The sequence below is a fragment of the Carcharhinus amblyrhynchos genome, chromosome 2 (genome assembly GCF_965287045.1).
Source record: "Carcharhinus amblyrhynchos chromosome 2, sCarAmb.v2.hapA, whole genome shotgun sequence".
NCBI classification, from domain to species: domain Eukaryota; kingdom Metazoa; phylum Chordata; class Chondrichthyes; order Carcharhiniformes; family Carcharhinidae; genus Carcharhinus; species Carcharhinus amblyrhynchos.
The window spans coordinates 71,416,077-71,432,977 of record NC_137325.1 but is presented as its reverse complement, the minus strand read 5'-3'; positions in this window follow the sequence as shown (position 1 = coordinate 71,432,977).

The window sequence follows — 16,901 nt, the reverse complement described above, 5'->3', positions numbered from 1 at the left end:
CGGGAAGAAGCGCCTCCGGATTGAGTTGCTGCAAAGATCTGGAAATAAAACAAAAAGCGAGGGGTAGTGATGCATTTGTTGATGAGATTAGAACTTGTTTCCAGCGGTGAGCACGGTAAACCACATGTGACTCTACGCTGAACGCAACATTTACTACAGCTTCAATTTATAAGCAATTTCAATCTGCTGAAATTATTTAAAATTTCAATATAACCACATCGGCTATTTTTTTAAGCCAGTTCCTTAAATTGGTGTAAACTGAGAACTTGTAGGAAATTGCAAATATCTTCCCACCTTGGGTTGCCCATCGCTGGAAATGATAAGCCACGTTCTTTGAAGGCACTTATTCATTGCTTACTACACACAAAAAAAACACACTCAGACCTCGGAACTATGCTAAGAAATGCTACATCTTTGCAGTGTGATTTTTTTTCCCCCCACCTCACGAGTGCTGGACACCATCAGCGACGCAAAACCACCACCGCACCATTCCGTTTTCATTTCTGTGAACTTAGAAACTGTATTTTCTTCCCTTGAACTCTTAAAGGGCTTGTCTCTTTGGTAGACCATGAATTGCTATAATTAGTCAACAACTCTTATCATTTATCCTGTGACTCCTGGAATTGCTTGTGGCTTTGTTTTTAGTTTAACAGTTCCTAAGTCCCTACTTTTAATACTCAGCTTATGGAAAACGATCCATATAAACACATACTGACTGCATTGGCAGTTGCAACAGAGATACAAAAATCTGAAGACAGGTACCAACTGACTGAAGAACAGCTTCTTCCCTGCTGCCATCAGATTTTTGAATTTACCTACCTTATATTAAGTTGATCTTTCTCTACACCCTAGCTATGACTGTAACACTACATTCTGCACTCTCTCCTTCCCTATGTACCCCATAATGGCATGCTTTGTCTGTATAGTGTGCAAGAAACAATACTTTTCACCATGCATCAGTAATTTTATTAGAGTCACAAATAGGCTTACATTAACATTGCAATGAAGTAACTGTGAAAAATCCCCTAGTCACCACACTCTGGCGCCTGTCCTGGTACACTGAGGGAGAGATTAGGATGGCCAATGCATCTAAGCAGCATGTTTTTTGGACTGTGGGAGGAAACCAGAGCACTCAGAGGAAACCCACACAGACACTGGAAGAATGTGCAGACTCCACACATTCAGCAACCCAGGGAATCGAACCCGGGTCCCTGGAGCTGTGAGGTGGCAATGCTAACCACTGTGTTATTGTGTGACAATAATAAAATAAAATCAAAAAATATGTAAATTGCATATTACAGTAGCTGTGATAATGTCAGTTTATTTTGGCAGTGCTAATCACTCTCTAAAAGTGTGAAAAACTGACTGTATTCTTGTTAGAGCTCCAGAAGCAGATTGTTCCAAAGTGGGTGTGAAAAGATAATGAAAGGATTACAATTGTGGGCTGCTTACTCTTTACACCTTTGAAAACACTTTCATTTTGCCTTGATATAACCACAAAAAAGATTTGACAGGCTGAAATTCCAAGTTGCATTGTCTATTCATGGCAATATTTTCACTTCATATATGAATTGCATTCTTTCTCCATAATTATAAATGGTAGACACATAACTGGTAAAATCACTTTTAAAATGATGCATGGAAATAATATATCGTACTTCCAACAAGAGAGAATTTAAACATCACCCCTCGACATTCAATTGCATTGCCATCACTGAACCTGTCACTATCAACATCCTGGATGTTACCATTGACTAGAAATTGAACTGGACTCATCATATAAATACTGTGGCTACAAGAGAATCAAAAGATACGGGGAAGGGACTGGAAAGTAAAGTTGCTGTATAGGTTCATCTTATTGGATGGTGAAAGCAGATTTGAAGTAGCCTATGAATATTTGTTGTATTCATTCAATGCATGTTGGCTTCACTGGTTTGACCAGCATTCAATGTCCATACAGAATTAGTGTCAAGCTGTGTTCTTGAACTATTGCAATCCTTGTAGTGTAGGCACATTCACTATGCTATTTGGGAGGAAGTTTGAAGATATCGACCCAGTGACAGTGAAAGAATGGGAATATATTTCCAAGCCAGGATGGGATGCATCTTCAAGGGGAACTTTGAGGTTGTGATGTTCCCACACATCTGCTGTCCTTGTCCTTCTAGATGGCTTTGGTCATGTGTTTGAGGTATGGAGTGCATAATTGTTTATTGCTGAAGTGTACCTCCCTGTCATTTGAAAGAAAATGAGTTGCATTTCTGTAGAACTTTAGCACTTCACATACAGTGAATTAAGTTGCAGTGCAGTAACGATTAAAATATTTGCAGTACCCAGTAGATACAAATATCAAAAAGAGAGAAATCAGATTTTGCTTATTAGCAGATTGAACGATTGGTCAATGCCATTTTCAGGGTGGACCTGTGCTGAATTGAAACGTGTTCCAGTCTCTCATTATCCAGCTTATGGCAGGAAGATCAGATAAACTATGCAGCAGATCTGCTACTGCTAAAACCATGATTAGGATTTTGGCAGCCTCCAGAGTCAGTTACGTAAGTCCTGTATCAGCCTGAGTACATAGATATTCAATGTATTATCAGTCCCACATCCTTCATACAGCAACCAATGTTAAACAACACTCACTTTACCTGAATGCCACATTTTACCAAATTAAGGTAATTAATATCTAACCCTTTGGAATAAACTCAATCCATGCTGATTCAGTAGTCTTGATTTTGGTGTTTTACTTCAGATACTACTAGTTTTCTTCTCCTGATGTTGAAAATATACATCTTGATTATTTATTTGTCCACAGAAGCTACCAGACCTTCCAAGTATTTCCAGCATGGTCCGTATTAGTTTGTCTTAATTTCTGGCCTCACACTGATCAACAGTTGCGGTGAGCTGGTTAGATCACGTCCAACTCACTGCACCCGTCAACCAGCATGAGGCTAAAAATCTGATTTGCACCCAGATTGCCTGGATCTCCATATCATTAGCGAGTTGGGCACAGCCACTTCCCCTCTGCAGGATGTTTTCCCACCTTATCAGCAAGCTGTTACACTGGCGAGAATCATTACTGGTCTCCACCAATAGAGACCAGGTGCCGTGTCCACGCCCGGTTGGGGAGGGGGTGTGGGTAGGAATTGGAGGCCATTGAAACCCTGGGGCAGTCGGGGGCATGGCCTGTCTGGCATCCTGGCAGAACTCAATTGAGCAGTATAAATGTGCTGCAGCAATGCCAAGGACAAAGGGCTTAGGGTCATAGTGGGGGTAAGGCTATGCATAATGATGGAGGTGGGGGTTGTGGCTATGTACGGGGAGGAGGGAGTTATGCATGGGGGTCTTGCATAATAATCGTGCAGGGGCCACAGATGATTCAAGAGGTGAGGGATCCACCAGGAAAGCCATCGGGAGTCTCCGGATTTCCCGATGGCAGCGGCCCATGTCGGTGTAGGGGGTGACAATGCCACCAATGTGTGTGGGTGGGAGGGGAAGAAATCTGATGTTCACAGCGTTGGGGGGGCAGGGGTGTTGGATGGAGATATTTCCCGATTCCCTGGCAGATTGGAGTGCCATGCAAAGTGGTGCCATAGTGTTCTGAAGCTGATTTCACCTGTGTGTTTAGACTCTGTCCCCATTCAGGCACAAATCTCCCAGCTGTCGAAAAAGTGACAAGAGTGCAAAAAGATTGCAGAGCCAAGTTCACTGAGAAGACTGGCATGGAGGACCTCCTTTTTTTTTTACTGTTATGATATTTGGAATTTTTCTGAGAAAATTTCACCCAATATATACAATTAAATTGGTGCATTTTTGAATCACCCTAAATAAGGATTTTTTTTACAATATGAACACATGCCTTGCTTAAAAATCCATAAAATGACATGGATTTGAAATATAATTTTGGGTTCTTAATAAATAGCTAATTAAATGCAACTGTTAACCACTTGGTCAGTGAGAAGAGTTAATATAAGTTTCACATTCACAAGCTTTTAAGAGAAATAGTGATTAGGTACAATTAATTAGTTACATGGATCACATAATACTTGCAAGGCCACATTTATTGTCCATTTCTAGTTGTCCTGCAAAGCTGTTGAGTCCTCACAAGCCTTGTCTGTACAATAAAGAGACTTAGTATAAGCAAGCACACGGTGAAAGCCTGCAGTCACATATAGGTTAGGCTAAATAAGAGTGACAAGTTCACCAGTAAATAGTAGCTAACCATTTGTGATGTTATAACAATCTGGTAGACAGTCATTTTTCTTCTTGCTGTCACAGAAACAAGTGCAATTTCACAACGTACCATGGTCATAATTGCTGGACCTACGTCGGTGTGGGGGGTGACAGCTATCAGGCTTTCTGTGTAATATAGTCAAGCTCCTCATTCATTTCACATTTCTAAAAAATTGTTCACCAGCTGTGGGTGTTGCTGGCTGAGTTAGCATTTATTGCCCATCCCTAATTGCCCTAAATGGACAATTAGGGATGGGCAATAAATGCATCACTAGGCCAGTTCAGAGGACTGCATTTCTGTGGGTCTAGAGTCACATGTAGGCCAGACTAGGTCAGGACAGCAGAATTTCTTTCCTAAAGGACATTAATGAACCAGATGGGTTTTTAACAACAGTCATGTTCGTCATTAGACTTCAATTTCAGATTTTTTTTTTCTGTTGAATTCAAATTTCATCACCTGCCATGTTTTGAATCCAGGCCTCTGGAGCTTTACCCTGGGTCTCTGGATTACTAATCCAGTGACAAAACCACAACAGCACCACCTCCTCAGTAAAGAAAGAATCTCTTGACTAAATGAATGCAATACAAATAAAATTATTAGATAAATTAAGTAAATGTTCTGGTGATTATGTTTTGCTGTATCTCACAGTGGTAAGTAAAATTTGCTGCATTGATTCCTTTAGATTGAACCTTTTATTTGTGTAGTATTTGTAATATATCTTTGAGATATAGGTTTCACAATTTATTGTCTAAAGCCAATTCTATATACTTAGGAAATAAATATGTAGTAAAATAAACTTTCCAATTTGACCTGACCTGTGGTCTCTTTCCTATCTCTCCTCTTTGTCCATGAGGACAATCAAGTCCTGATACCAACTTATTCCCTACTTTTAACCTCGTATTTGTCCCACAGCTTGTTACATAATTTCAAAATACAAGAATCTTGAGAGTACTTTTTGGCAGTGATAAAATGAAGCAAAGTGATGGTAAGTGTCATCGACAGTGCTATCAAGCAGCAAGAACCTGTTCACCGCTGCTCATTTGGGGTTCAGCCAAGGCCACTCAGCTCCACAGTTCCTGTAGCCTTTCTCCAAACATGGTAAGAAGTCTCATAACACTAGGTTAAAGTCCAACAGGTTTATTTGGAATCACAAGCTTTCGGAGACCTGCTCCTTCATCAGGCGAGTCACCCCAGTCCAACGCTTGCATCTCCACATCATCTCCATAAATGTACAAAGGAGCTGAATTCCAGAGGTGCGATGAGAGAGACAGCCCTTGACATCAAACATTGCATGAGTATGACATCAACAATCCCAAGCAAAACTTAAGTCAATAAGAATCAGGGAGAAACATCTCCACTGCTTTGAGTTATTCCCCACTATGGTGATTTGTGATGATTATCCTTTATACCACACAGCAGAGTAAAAGTCACCTGACTGGGGGGACCAATTGGGACTCAGAATTCGTAATCCTCCCAGGGAGTGGAGTTGTCTCTTAGGTAGGAGACATGTAAGTGACTAGGGGTAACTGTGTGGCTGCTGCACTGCTGAACAGTTATATAGAAACATAGAAACTAGAAGGAGGAGTGGGCCATTTGGCCCTTTCAGCCTGCTCCACCATTCATGCTGACCATCAAATTCAACATCCTGATCTCTCCTTCCCTCCATATCCCTTGATCTCTTTAGCCCCAAGAGCTATATCTCATTTCCTCTTGAAATCAGACAATGTTCTGGCCTCAACTACTTTCTGTGGTAGTGAATTCCACACATTCACCACCCTCTGGGTGAAGAAATTTCTCCTTACTTAAGTTCCCCTTATCCTCAAACTATGATCCCTATTTCTGGACTTCCCCACCATCTGGAACACTCTTTCTGAATTCACTTGTCAGAATTTTATAAACTTCTGTTAGATCCAATGAATATAATCGTTATCAACTTAGTCTCTCCTCATATGACAGACCAGCCATCCCAGGAGTCAGCCTTTGCTGCACTCCCTTCATCGCAAGGACATCCTTCCTCAGATAAGGACACCAAAACAGCACACAATACTCATGTGCGGTTTCACCAGCTCTCTATACAGTTGCAGTAAAACAGCTTATATTCCTATAATCAAATCCTCTTGCTATGAAGGCCAACATACCACTTGCCTTCTTTACTGCCTGCTGTACTTGCACATTTACTTTTACTGACTGATGCACAAAAACATCGAGGTCTCACTGAGTATCCACCTCTCACAATTTACACCCATTCAAGTAATAATCTGTCTTCCTATTATTGCAACCAAACCTCACATTTGTCCACGTTATACTGAGTCTGCCGTGTTTGTGCCCACACACTTAGCCTGTCCAAATCACACTGAAGCATCTCCGCATCCTTCTCACAGCTCATCCTCCCACCAAACTTTGTATCATCTGCAAATTTGAAGATAATACATTTAGTTCCCTCTTTCAGATAATTAATATATAATGTGAACAGTTGGCGTTCTAGCGGGGATTTCTGTGGAACCCCACTAGTCACTGACTGCCAATCAGAAAAAGACCTATTCTTCTTATTAAACTTTTGGTGTTTATAATGAAGTTTGTGAAAGTGTATCATTATATTCATATAAAGGAAGATTGTTGTGGTTGATGGTCAATCACCTCAGTCCCAGAACATTGCTGCAGGAGTTCCTCAGAGCACTATCCTAGACCTGAGCATCTTCAGCTGCTTCAACAATGACTTTCTCTTCATCATAAAGACAGAAGTGGAGGTTTTTGCTAATGAGTGCACAATGTTCAGCACCATTTACAACTCCTCAGATTGGGAAGCAGTCTGTGCCAACCTGCAATGAGAACTGGGCAACATTCAGGCTTGGGCTGATAATTTGCAAATAATATTTATGTTACACAAGCACCAGGCAATGACAATTTTCAACAAGAGAGAATCTATTTATTTACTTGTCCTTCAAAGGCATCATTACTACTGAATCCAGTAACATCAACATTAGCCTGGTTCATCTGTTACCTACAAGATGAACACTCAGCACTTGCTTGGATGAGTGCAGATCCAACAGCACTCAAGAATTTGACATTGTCCAAAACAAAACTTGATTAACATCTCACTATCACCTTAAACATTCAATCCCTCCACCACAGTCACACAACAGCAGTGTGTACCATCAAAAAGATGCACTGTGGCAACTCAGCAAGGCTCTTTCTACAGCACCTCCCAAACCTGTGACTTCTACCACCAAGGACAGGGGCAGGATATGCATGGGAACACCACCATCTTCAAGTACCCTCCAAGCCACACACCATCCAGACTTGGAACTATATCATTATTCCTTCGCTGTCGCTGGATCAAAAAACTGGAGCTCCCTTCATATAAGCACCATGGGTATACCTACATCACACTGACTGTAGTGGTTCAAGAAGGCAGCTCACCGCCATTTTCTGAAGGGCGATTAGAGATGGGCAATAAATGCTGGACTTGACAGCCACTCTCACATTCCAGGAACTGAGATAAAATACAAATTTCAAAAAAGTAAAATGCTGGATGGAGTCATTTGTAATACCTGAAGATTGAAGATATGGAGGATAATATATTGGCCCAGTGTTTGTTTGATCAGGGCATTTACATAATATCCTATTCATTAGATTTTACCATCATTCTTCAAATTTTTCTGTACTGGACATTTGAGCTCATGATGGGGCAAATGGGTCCTTGGTGAATGACAGCATGAACAATGTTTCTTCTGAATCAGTAAAGTTTTGTGTCTTGTAACAAATTGAGATAATAAGATTGGATCCATCGACTTCAAATCCCCAACAAGGGGAGTTGCTGAATGATTTCAACAATGTTTTGCTCTGTAAATGTATATCAGTAAAAGCTGTAGATTATTGACAGATTTTATGTTGGTCTCCTTGTTCATTAGAAGGCTGTGATATGGTTATCATATTGCTGCCTAAAATAAAACTGATAGTTTGTAAAACTAATCATGCATTAGAAAATGATAGTGAAATTCCAAAAAAAGTCATCCACACATCATGATGGCCAAGAAAAATGGAGATATTTTTAGACAGAATTAAATCTAACTATGATTGCTAATATCAAAAACTGCCAGAATTCTCTGGTCGTTCATGCCCTACCACCACTGCAAGCGAGGATGGAAAATTTGGCGCTCAGCCAAATCTCCATTTACTACAGTGGGACAAGAAAATCCCACTGGCATGGTCACCTGTTCCAAGATCTTGATATTTAGAATTTCAATGTATTTTTTCAATAAAAAAGAATTTTAGATTCAAATGTTCTGGTAACAGACTTGATAAATCAGGACTTAAACATTAGACCAAGTGCTGGAAAGTGGGATTAGAATACATAAGTGCTTGACGATCTGTGCAAACACGATAGGCCGAAGGGTTGCTTTCTGTGCTGTAAAACTCTATGCTGGAATCTTACCACTGTTAACTCTGGCAGGATTTTCCCATCCTGGATTTTTGACTTGAACTGGTGGTAAGATCGTGCCCTATGATTCCAAACTGATATTATTTATGATGGTATGGCTCCAACCATTTGGTCTTTTCCTGTATTTTATTATTTTCCCCATTCCACGCCCAATAGCATAATCCCCTAACCATCATGACTAAATTGGCTGAAATAACTGGTGTGATATTAATGTTTCATATTTTAATAATCTTTTGCTTGGATGCATTTCCCTGACCTCCCTCCTTATGCTCCCACTAATAATCCTCCCAAACCTTTTTAATAATGTTTAAGACTTCTAAGTGAATGCCCTTAATCTCCTGTGCTCCAGTAAATGCAGCCTGGCTTTTCCAAGTCTTTAATCATAATTTCATTTTCTCAGTGTTAGTATTATCAGAATGAATCTACATGCATGATTTAATATTCTTTCAGCAACTACACAGTATTACAAATGCAATATAACCAATTTCTGGCACACAATCATCACCTCCTTGTTTTTATTAACTCCACCAGTGCTAGCAAAACTAAAGGATTCTTTAAGCCTAATCACTTAGACTTGATCTTATTTTATAATCATGATCAAGAAATGATCTGACTGAACAAACTAATCTTGCCACATTGTTAGTGACTTAACATGGCTATGGTAGAGCTGTTCAAAATTGAAAATTGTTTTTGAGAGTCAGTGACTAGAAGCAGACGGTGGAAACTAATGACAATGGGCCCATCCATTGGAAGGAGAGCTGGTGATAACCCTGCCACAGCCATTAAATCCCAATTTGGCAATCTGCTGGCTGCATTTGGGGTCCCTAGCCAAACCAGAGCTCATTCCCTGCACTAATGTCTGCTGTTATGCAAATATCAAACCGCAGAGCTGCCAGCCAATCAGAAGAACGATTCAGGCATCAGATGCCGGAAAATGAAATGATAATATATTTGACTGATGCTCCCAATATTGAAGGTCAAGAACCTCACTCCATTACTGATGGTGTGGAGTGGTGGTGGGGGTGTGGAAACAATCATATCATGGGGTGATTCTCCCAGCCCTTTAATTACCATTTCATTGGCGAGCCCACAGACTTCAGTCCTGGACTGAAGTTTCTGTGCCCAATAGCGTCTCCCCACCCCCCACCTGCCAGGAGTGGTTCGTCCCAGCACAGAATGGGGAACAGGTAGCAGACCCCACTGGAGGGAATAGAGGCCATTGAGAACCACCCCTTCCAGGATGTCAGAGGTAAGGGGAATGCCCGTTGGGCAGTGCCAACCTAGCCCGCTGGCCCTGCCCAAGGGGCAAACTGGCACTGCCCACGGGGCACCTTGGCACCGACCACCAGTCAACAGGCAGTACTAAGGAGGCTGGACTTATATGGGTGGTCCAGCAACTAGTGCGGCTCTGCACTAGGATTAGTGGCATAGGGAGGGAAGCCAATGGTCAGGGGGCCAGAAATGCGAGGCCATTGCACAAGCACCAATCTCCACGTTGGCAGATTGGTGCATGTGCACCTCTCAGGTGGCAGTAGGCCCCTCCCTGATTTCCAGACCAATTCATACTTGTGCACTCTGTGATGCAGAAAGTGTTAAAGATTCATTCTGGAAACCATGCTGAAAAAAACTAATGGAAGTTACTCCCATTTTCCTGCAAATTGGGAATTCAAAATTTTTTTTTGGGAGAATCCCAGCCCATAAGTTTATGTCAGAGTGAAATACAATTTCTTGAGAGGTTTTTTATTCCCATTGCCTAACCTCGCTATGACTTTTCTTAATCCTTCCACGGTGCCTGGTTTCTGCTTGTTGATATGATTTGATCTGATTAATTATTGTCACATGTATTAACATACAGTGAAAAGTATTGTTTCTTGCGTACTATACAGACAAAGCATTCCGTTCATAGAGAAGGAAACAAGACAGTGCAGAATGTAACGTTACAGTCATAGCTAGGGTGTAGAGAAAGATCAACTTAATGCAAGGTAAGTCCATTCAAAAGTCTGATGGCAGCAGCGAAGAAGCTGTTCTTGAGTTGGTTGGTATGTGACCTCAGACTTTTATATCTTTTCCCTGAAGGTATAAGACGGAAGAGAGAATGTCCAGGGTGCATGGGGTCCTTAATTATGCTGGCTGCTTTGCCAAGACAGTGCGAAGTGTAAATAAAGTCAATGGATGGGAGGCTGGTTTACGTGATGGATTGGGCAACATTCACGACCTTTTGTAGTTCCTTGCGGTCTTGGGCAGAACAAGAGCCATACCAAGTTATGATACAACCAGAAAGAATGCTTTCTATGGTGCATCTGTAAAAATTGTTGACCATCATAGCTGACATGCCAAAATTCCTGTCTGAGTTTTCCTGTTTTGAGTTTTTCTTTTTTCCTGTTTGAGTTTTCCTGTTTGAGTTACAGTCTTGGATGATCAGGGATTTCTATCAGTTAAATATTGAGGAAGAACAAAGGAATAATCTTCCGACCTGGCCATGAAACAAACACACACAAACACACAAATGCATGCGCTCACGCTCACTTCATTGTATGAGGCTGAATCAAACTGTTCACTTTGTTGTTCTATTTGACCTAGAACAGAGTTGAGACCACCTACTTCTACCAACGTAATATTGCCCATCTGTGGTAAGCTCTTCTGCTGCTGAAACACTCAACCATATTTTTGTTACCTCCAGACTTAACTATCCCAATGCCCTCCTAGTTGTTCTTTCACCTTCCACTCTCTGCAAACTGGAACTCATCCAAAACTTGGCTGCCCATTTGCTAACTCACAAAGTCTCTAACATTCAGTCATTGTCCATTGATTCAAGAAGGAAATCTATGCAGAGTCATACATTTCTGCCATGGGTGTCATGTAACTGAGCAGGTTGATTTCCATTCCAGAGACCTTTGGACATTTACAGCAGGATATCACTGGAGGTAGTGGAATCAAAAATGCAGGATTTGATGCCTTATCCTTTCTTCTCTTCTTCTGCTCTGCCTCATCATTAAGGCATTAAGATTAAAAGTGAGGTGCAGTTTGATGGACAATTTGTCACCATCCTGAATGATTGGTAACAACCTCTTTCGAATCAATAAGGCCAATACCATTGTAGATGAAGGAGAGTGTCAGAGTGTCTTTGGAGTTTTTTCCTTGTCCGCCCCAGAACATTGGCCATTTGAGATTTGAGAGAACATGATCAGACAGGGAGATGATTTGTGGCCACTGGACACAGTGGCCAGTCCATCAAAATTGATTTTGCAGGAGTTTTGTTTGAATGCATGTGGAGTTCACATCAAGAAGGACACTAACATTTGATAAAACAGCTCTGAAGAAGAATCATACAGACTCAAGACATTCACTCTGTTTCAAATTCCACTGATGCAGCCAGACCTGTTTGCTTTACCCAGCATTTTCTGGTCTTATTTTAGCTATTCTCTGCCAACTATATCAATCTTCATATGTGCAGAAACTTGAAAAAAAAATCAGCAAGTCTCTCTCATGCTGAAAAGTTATACGTTTATTATATATTTCCAGGTAAAGATACCTATACTATCCGAGCAAAGGGAGAGATGAAGGGGCAAAGCCAGCCCCAGACTCAGGAAGACTGCCCTTGGTGCCCTTCTGCCTGCAGCATATCAATGTGACCAGCTCTTGTCGGGTGCTGGGAAAAGGAGGGCCAAGATTTCATCAAGATTCTTCTGCAGCAGAGACAAGATGTACAATAGAATTCTTAAGGCAACCAACCAATCACAGTAGAGCAATCAGCAGAAGCATCACCCTAGGCCCTCAACTCATCATCATCCTCACATTGGAGGATTGGTCTCCATCTAATGTGTTATCATCCTCCAGGACATCTCTTCGTTGGGTTGTGATGTTATGGAATGCACAGCAAACCTCCACCACCAGGGATACATGTGAAAAGAAGTAATGTGATATACTTCCAGATGTGTCCAGGCATTGGAATTGCATCTTTAGGAGACTGACAGTCTGCTCCACTATGTCTCCACTGCTGGACTGACTCTCACTCTAGCTCCTCTCTGAATCAAGTCTCATTGGTGTCATTAGCCATCTTTTCAGGGATAGCCCTTACCGGGGGAGCAGTCATCCCTCCTGCTGAACAGGTCTGGAATCTGAGATTTCTGAAGGATATTCGAGTCATGGCTGCTGCCTGGGTTCCTGGCACAAGTCTGCATAACCTGCCAATTACAGTCGCGTACCAGCTGTAGAGGTTTCACGCTGTTCTTCTTGTCTCTGATTCACACGCCCAAGGAAAACTTAAGCTCTGTAGTCTGTGGGATGTTCTATCCCAGTCCCAGCACTCATTTCAAGTCCATTTATGGAGATGGCTGCCAGTAAGACAGGAACAGGGTTCATCGAGCGAGCCCTCACCAAACTTCTGGTTGGTGTGCACCAGAAGCATGGCACCCTGTAACCGCAATCAGGCAGATGTCCAGCAAACAAGGTCACCAGCCCCAAAATAGCTTACTACACAACAAAATGGGGCTATAGTGCTGAATGAAGATGAATGACCTTTTTTGTGCAGCTAGGGTAAGTCTGCCACATGTTTCCTGTTGTGGCTCTTAACACATCCCTCATTGCTCCACAGTGATCGCTCACCCAGCCATTTTGTAGGATCCAAATGTCACCTTCCTCATTCCCCACACCATCTGCACCCCCACTCTCTATGGTCCCCTCCCCCAGTCAATATTCTGTTCCTCATATCCCTGCTCACATTCACCTCCCACACATACCAGACTTCATTTTCATCTGACCTGGCAGGACTCACTGCCTACAATCTCCCCATCTGTCTCACTGCAGGACAAACTTGAACACAACTGGCATGAGCAGGCACAACCTACCGGGGTCATGCCCAAAATAAGATCACAAATCCCTTTAAGGACAGAGTCCTTGAGTTGATTGGCAAGATACAGGACCACACATGTGCAGAGGCTGAGATGGGGAAAGAGACAAAAGGGAGAATCCTCAACATACGTTTTTCAGACTCTTCCCCATTGGGGTGAGAGGTTATCCTGAAGAGGACTGCTCAGTCACAGATGCTGTGCCCAAAGACAAAGTCTATCCCAAGACAAATGTCCAGCAACCCTAATGAATCTGTTGCCTGTGTGCAGATTCTTGACTGGGGAGTGCCAGATTTAGAACCTCTTACAATTCTCTATCACCACAGTTCTTGGCAAATGGACTTGGGTAGAAGTCTGTATGTGACAACACATATGTGGGGACTTTGGGGAACCCTCATCTTCCACACAATCTTGATGTGTTTGTGATCAAACCACAATAACTGGGCTCATCTACTTGCCTTCTGCCTTTGCATCTGATAAGTTGCATAGTTTTTTATTTGGTCTGCTGATGAGGACAATTTGGGCCACACTTTGTCTGACACCTCTCTCCCCTGTCCTTGCTGGCTCTGTGACCCTTTCAGGAACAAGGAGTCTCTGACAGCGTTGCTCACAGGATTGTTGGAATGTGCAAATTTTCCCACCACATCAAGGTGGTGATCCACAGAGAAACGGTATGCTCACTGACCTAAATTAGTTCCTGGTTAAGTAAATTTAAATTTCTCAGCCTTGTGTTCAAACCCGTCTGTGACCTAACCCTTTCTCTTTGTGATGTCCTCTGCTTAGGATTCTTCAAATTCTGGCCTCTTGTGCATCCCCAGTTTCCTTTGTCCACATTTGTGGTCAAGGCCTCAATACGACCTAGAATGGCATTTCTAAAGCCCCCTGTATCTCTCCTCCTCTAAGATGATCCTTAAAACTTACCTGTCTGAAAAAGCTTTTGATAACTGACCCTAGTATCTCCTTGTGTGGCACCACTTCCGAGATTCTTAAATTTCTGTTCTGTAAGAATATCAAGTGATATGAAGCCAAAGGCAAGTAAGCGGAATGTTGGATAAATACACCACAATTGAATAGACAGTGTTGGAGCCTGATTGGGCCATTCCTATACTGAAGTATCCTAGTTTCTATTTTTGACTGTGTACAAATCAAGATTAGTGAAATATAAAGAAAGTAAACTGAGTAACATTGAGCCAAATAATTAATAAATAGAATAATGTTTGCCTTTGTAACAAAGAGTTGGCTAAAAATTTGTTTTACATGTTCATTTTACTTATTAATAATTCAGAATATAAATATTGGTTCATTTTGTTTTTAATTGTTCAAGGGATGTGGGCATCGCTGGCTGAGCAATCTTCCCTGAAGGCATTTAAGAGCTAACCATGTACCGTATAAAATAATGTTTGGGTTATTTAGGACAACATCACTACTTGCATAATCAAAATATTTTCCTGCTTGTTAGCAACCTCAACAGGAAAGGAGTGTTTTCATCCTTCAAGTGCTCTTCAAGACCCACATTTTTTGAACACTTTGCAATTCTATGATCCAGTATTCATTGGTTCAGAAGAAGTTTTCCTTGAGTGCTCATTCACCAGTGTGTGAAAGAACAAAAACGCTTCAGCAAAATGTTGTGCCATGAAGGCACACAGCATCAATTCTGAAACGTTCCCAGGCACCCCTTTGAGTAAAACTAATTAAGTAAATCAAGGGACAAAACAAAGGAGCAGCCCATTAAAGGGACACTGTTTTAAACTGGAATACATTGCAAAGGAAACCTAAAACCCCAAACCAAAATGTGATTAAAGGGATCAACAAAACATCCCAATCTCCATAGCACCCACTGGGCACATCCATCGCAATAGATGGGCCAGGTGCAGAATCACATGATTCAGTTGAGGTTCTGTACAAAATGCCATTTTCATTTTGTATCTGTTTTGAACTCATTCACACAGGAATAATTCCATGCTAACAAAGTAATTTCCTGAGACTGGACAGGGGACTTGATTCCATTGGTACGGAATACATGAGAGGGTAAGAACATCGTACAAGGTTTACTAAAACTTTACAGTGCAGAAGGAGGCCATTTAACCTTTTGCATCTGCTCCATCTTATCCAGGTCCACCCTCCAATCCCATTACTCTACACATTTACCATGGCTAATTCACCTAATCTGCACATTTTTTGGACACTAAGGGGCATTTTAGCATGGCCAGTCAACCCACCCTGCACACCTTTGGAGCGGGAGGAAACAGGAGCACTCAGAGGAAGCCCATACAAAAATGGGGAGAATGTCACATTGACAGTCACCCAAGGCTGGAATTGAACTAGGGTCCATGGCGTTGTGAGGCAGCAATGTTCACCACTATGTCACCATGCCGCCTAATATAAGGTTATCCCCTTGAAACACTAACTCTGTTTCTATCTACATAAATGCTGCCTGACCTACTGCACAATTTGCAGTCTGTTTTCAGATCACAGAAGTATCCTTTCATCAAATCTCCACTCAGATTGGGCAGTAAATGATTTTGCAAGTGGCTTGTTAGTTCAGCCTTAAAGTATGAGAACTTTATTTTAATCCGGTCATATATGTTAATCGTTCTTAGTGTATTTCCCATCAATTTAGGACACTCTTAGTTGTTTTTTTTAAATCTTTCCCAATCTTCTAATTGCCCACTAGTTTTAGCTGCTCTGAATGCATCAGCTTTTAATTTAATTAAAGGAGGGTATTAAATTAAAAGCTGATGCGTTCAGAGCGGCTAAAACTAGTGGGCAATTAGAAGATTGAGAAAGATTTAAAAAACAACAAAGAATGACTAAGAAAGCGATAAAGAAAGGAAAGATAGAGTATGAAGCTAAACTAGCTCTAAATATAAAAAATGACAGTAAAAGTTTTACAAATGTATAAAGAAGAAGAGACTGGCTAGAGTGAATGTTGGACCCTTGGTGGATGAAAGGGGAGATTTAGCGGTGGGTAACGAGGAAATGGCTGAGGCTTTAAATAAGTTTTTTGTGTCAGTCTTCACAGAGGAGGACACAAATAGCTTGCCGAGTATTAAAGATAGAAGGATGGTAGGGGATGAGGTCCTTAATGCAATTACTGTCACAAGAGAGGTAGTGCTTGGTAGACGAATGGGACTGAAGGTAGACAAGTCCCCAGGACCAGATGGAATGCATCCCAGGGTTCTGAAAGAAATGGCAGAGGTGATAGCAGACGCCTTAGTAAGTATTTATCAAAATTCACTGGACTCTGGGAAAGTGCCGGAAGATTGGAAAATGGCTAATGTTACAGCGCTGTTTAAAAAAGGTAGCAGACAAAAGGCAGGGAATTATAGGCCGGTTAGCTTAACGTCTGTAGTTGCAAAAATGCCAGAATCCATCATCAAAG